The sequence below is a fragment of the Pteropus medius genome, unplaced genomic scaffold (genome assembly GCF_902729225.1).
Source record: "Pteropus medius unplaced genomic scaffold, Ma_sr-lr_union100, whole genome shotgun sequence".
NCBI classification, from domain to species: domain Eukaryota; kingdom Metazoa; phylum Chordata; class Mammalia; order Chiroptera; family Pteropodidae; genus Pteropus; species Pteropus medius.
The window spans coordinates 16,546,132-16,550,784 of NW_024351543.1; the positions used below are offsets into that span (position 1 = coordinate 16,546,132).

General features: G+C 35.4%; 1 pseudogene; it reads right to left on the bottom strand.

Moving 5' to 3' along the window:
* Positions 1–307: 307 nt before the first annotated feature.
* On the bottom strand, positions 308–426 carry LOC120586825 (uncharacterized; annotated as a pseudogene).
* Between the last annotated feature and the right edge of the window lie 4,227 nt (positions 427–4,653).

Sequence of the window (4,653 nt, forward strand, 5' to 3'; positions counted from 1 at the left end):
AAAGAGGTGCATATCATTTTATGACATTTCACAATTTGTTATTTGTTATTTTTAACAAATCACAATTGTGAAAGTATTGGTATCTCCCCAGCAACCTAGAAAATGAGAATGCAAAGTTCGATGACCTCTATTTTTTTTCTTCAAATCAATGTTTTTTATGATATAATGTTTTTGTTTGTTTGTTTGTTTGTTTTTGTTTTGTTTGTTTGGTTTTTTTTTAGACGAGGCAACTTTTGGTTGACCTCACAGATTGCAAGGACCTTGTCAGATTATAATACCTTATTTTTTTATTTTTTAAATTTTTTTACGCCTACAGCACCTGATCTTCCTAGGTGGTCTCCCATTCAAGTACTAACCAGGCCCGACCCTGCTTAGTTTCTAAGATCAGACAGAATTGAGCTTGTTCAGGGTGGCATGGCCATAGACATGACATAATGTTTTATATTTAAGAAGAAACATTTGTCCATGTGTGCCAACATAGCATACCTCAAAAGACTTTGTGTCTAATTATCAGTTATTTCTCGTTTATTTCTCAAAAAATAATTAGCTCAGTGCCTGTATAATGAAGTAAAGTGGGGATTAAATTGAGATACTTCCTGTCAAATATGAACAGACATTCTTTGCTCTACAAATCTGAACTAAATGTCTTCATGTTGAAGGAAAAGAAATCTTGTAGGTAATAATGTCCAAATGCTGAGATGATTTTGTCAAAACTAACTAAAAAACATAATACATGCTGCCTATGGACCAGATTCTTTGAAGATTCTATCCTTGGGATTATTTGCAGATGATCATATGGCTTTAAATATCAGGGACATAAGATACATTGTGAAGGGACTGGATTAAACAGAAAGCTAGCTATCTGCGAACTTAGAAAAATCCCTTTATGTTTGGTGGCTTTTAAAATCATTTATACTATAAGTAACTATTTCCTCAGTTAACACAATTGACAAGATTCTGCATAAAGGTATACGTGAGACCTAAAAGAAAGGGAAAAAAAATTCTGACTCAAAAAGAAGCCACACATAAAGAAAATCCACAAAACATGCTGCACTTTCAAAATGTATGAACTCATTCTTTCCTGGTACTACTCTGAGTACAAAACAAAATCAATGATATATATTTTATAGCATGGAACATCTAACTAGTGCCTGCCATTTTATCTCAGAGAAAGAAAGGTAATATACACGTTTACTAAGGATAACAGGCCCCTACTCCTTTGAGAAAGAATTTATTTCCCCCAAACCTCCGAATTTTGTTGCACACAGAAATTGAAGGAAAATAAACAATAAATATTAAAAATTAAGGTGTTTAAAATTACACCCTATTGTTTTGGAGTTTGAATGTACCAAGATGGCTGTGCAGCATAAAAAAAAAGTTGCATGTGCAATTAATTCTTACTCATAATTCTTTTTTACTTAAATTAGAATTGTTCATGATCTTCTATCCAACAATAAATATATGTATCAGCCAATTCATAGACACACTAAACTTGCTAAGATGGAATAAAATAGTTCTTGATACAGAGGAACTCAAGGAGATAATATTTTCATTGAGAGACATGAAGTTAGATCAAAATATGTTCTTTAAAGTGATAGAGAAATAGCCAGGATGAAGCAAGGGAGAACTCAATGGGAAAATCTCCTTTGTCCACCTAAGTAGCCAGAAAAAGGTCTGAGATGGGAGTCCTCCTGCGTATGTACTAAGTGTTAATGGGCATTAACCTTTCAGGTGTGCCTGTCTGAAGTCAAAAGTGCCTTCCATAGTAAAGCGCTTACTGCCACCTCTAATAAAGAAGCTCCAGACAGGGGCAGCTTTGCCATATAATTAGAAGTCGGGCCCTCTAAGCCCTTTTGGAAGGGTCATTGGTAAAGTACATAAGATGGAAAACCCTCATTAGATCTTCCTTATTTATTCAGCTGCAGAACTAGGTGATGGCGGAGGTGGTAGTGATGTAGACGGTGGGGTGAGGTGGGAGTAACTGTGGCAAGGAGTGCCCATTGAAGACTGCCAGGAAAGGTCACTGGTGTTCTTATTAAAGTGAAGATGTAGGTGACACCTAGATATGTCCTAAAATAATGCACACAAGCCGTTAAGGAAAGCTCATTAGAAACATGAATTTTTCCTGGTCATTATGCTTACTTGTTAAAGATTAAGTCCTGTGGTTTGTGCCTATTTGTGCAAATGATTTCTTTCTAAATATATGTATATGCTACTTTACATATCCATCCACTTATCTGTCTATCTCCATGGCTGAAGGAGGGTGCCAGCCAGTACTTATCTTGTGTCAAGTAATGCCCCAAAAAAGATTGCAACTAATAACCTCTCCTTTATAAAGAATGGAATCATGACCTGTTTTCTGCTTATATGGACTCCCAAGAGACAAAAAAATATGAACTTGGAATAGCAGCTAAGCAGTGACCTAAGGATCTTATTGGACATATAAAAGAAAAAAAGCAGATCAAAGTATCAAAACTCTCTTTATAAAAAATGCTTAATGGGAATTGTTTTTTACCATTGGAAGATGTAAAAGTTATACGTACACAGAATTTATGAGGAAAACTTTTGTTCAAAGTACCTTTATCTAGCAAATGAGCAGACAACTAACAAAACAATGTATTCTGTGAAAAATGGCCAGTCTGTAGCTGTCTAAATACAATACTATATATAGTTAAATAAATCCACTAGAAATGACCTTTTACTAGTCACAGTTAGTTTTATTGGATTATATAAATGCTATAATCATATGGTAAACCTTCTTATCATAGAGCTATCCACATAAATACATTTATATACCACACCTTACAGAACTGTGTGTTTCTGAAAATCTTACCTGTTTTAAAACACTGAAGTGCTTTATAATATGGCATTTGAAATCCTTCAGAGTGTCGAGAATAATAAAGGCATCAAAAGTCGAAATTTAAATATTGGGACTCATCTTCTAAGAATAAAGATTTCATTTATTTTATTCTATTTTTGAGTTTTAATTGGTTGACTGAGCAGCACAGCACCACACTATTAAAATTGCTGCCCAGGATATTACTAAGTATATCTCCGAATGCAATGAGAATATTCTATGTAATGTAATATTCAAAACAGAAAATAAAGCATACCTTTAACATGTCAGTGTGAATAATTAATTGGCTTCTGGTAAGAATCTGCTTTGTGGCTAGCTTTTGTTTCTTATACTATTCACACCTTTCCTAGAATAAGCAGTTCTCTTATTACAGAGCTACATAAATCTAGAGGGGAACAAATAGCTTTAACATATGATTGACATTCAAACTATCAAGCCAGCATCTCTAAGGACAGTCATTTTACAGAACTGCTCAGTCATTGCTGTCTAGCCTTATGATGTCCAAGTAGCAGCTGCTGAGAAACCATATCATGAAATGTTAATTTGGCTCTTCAAGATAACATGCTTTTAAAAAGTGATAAGAAAGAAAAGTTGAGCTGGGTTCAGACAGACTGTCTCTGTTCCCAAGTTCTGAAAATGCACTCCCAGAAATATTTTCTGTAGCCTTATCAGCAACAACATTCCTCAGCAATACTGATGAAATAAAAAATGTCTCCCGTCAAAGAAGTAGAGTGTGTGTGCGTGTGTGTGTCCCCCTGTGTATTTCTGATCAGGAATTAGTGAGACTTGCTAAGAAAACTTACCTACAGGCATGTCTCCTTAAAATTCACGCTTAGCTACAGTTGTTCCTTTAACTTCTTCTCGTTTGAGTCCTCCCTCCCAATACCCTCCCCTCTGTTTTGTCCCCTCTGTTGTTCAATTTGGCAGTGCATTTATGGATGCGATCTTTATGAGATCTGCCATGTGAAATAAACTCACACTATTCTCAGCATCCTCCTGTCTCTCGTATATCCCCCTTGGAAAAATGTGATAACCTTTATTTTCAAAAATACTACTGACTTGTGTGTGTATTTGCTTTGAAAATTGAGTCTTTGAAAATGATCCTGAGCCAAGCCACTCACACTTGGGGAACACTGCAGTGAAGAGAGAGATCACACAGAGACCGCGAGGAACAAAACAAATCGTTTTGACATCTGCTGAAGTGTTATAAATAAAGCTGGCTAGTAAAAAGATGAAAGCAAAGCTTGATTCCTCACCTCACCATCCTGCCCCCACATGCTAAGAATAATCTTGACTGACCCAGTATCTATTTGCTTCTTAGAGAAAAGCAATAAAATTGAATTGGGCATTATTAACCCATGGTAGCTGCGATTCAAATATTTCACTACAGATGGTCTCCGACTTAGGATGGTTCATCTTATGATTTTGCGACTTTGTGATGGTGTGAAAGCAATACGCATAATAAATTCCATGAGATATTCAACACTTTATAATAAAAGAGACTTTGTGTTATATGATTTTGCCCGACTGTAGGCTAATGTAAGTGTTCTCAGCAAGTTCAAGGTAGGCTAGGCTAAGCTGTAGTGTTCAGTAAGTTAAGTGTATTAAATGCATTATCAACTTCTGATATTTTCAACTTATGATGGATTTATCTGGATGTAACTCCATCATAACTTGAGGAGCATGTGTACTTGGAATTTTACATTTTGCATAGGAAGGGTAATCCCTGGAGTACAATCAGTCGTAAGGTAAATAGTGACACATTTTAATTCTTAGAATGACAGAAAACATCAGTC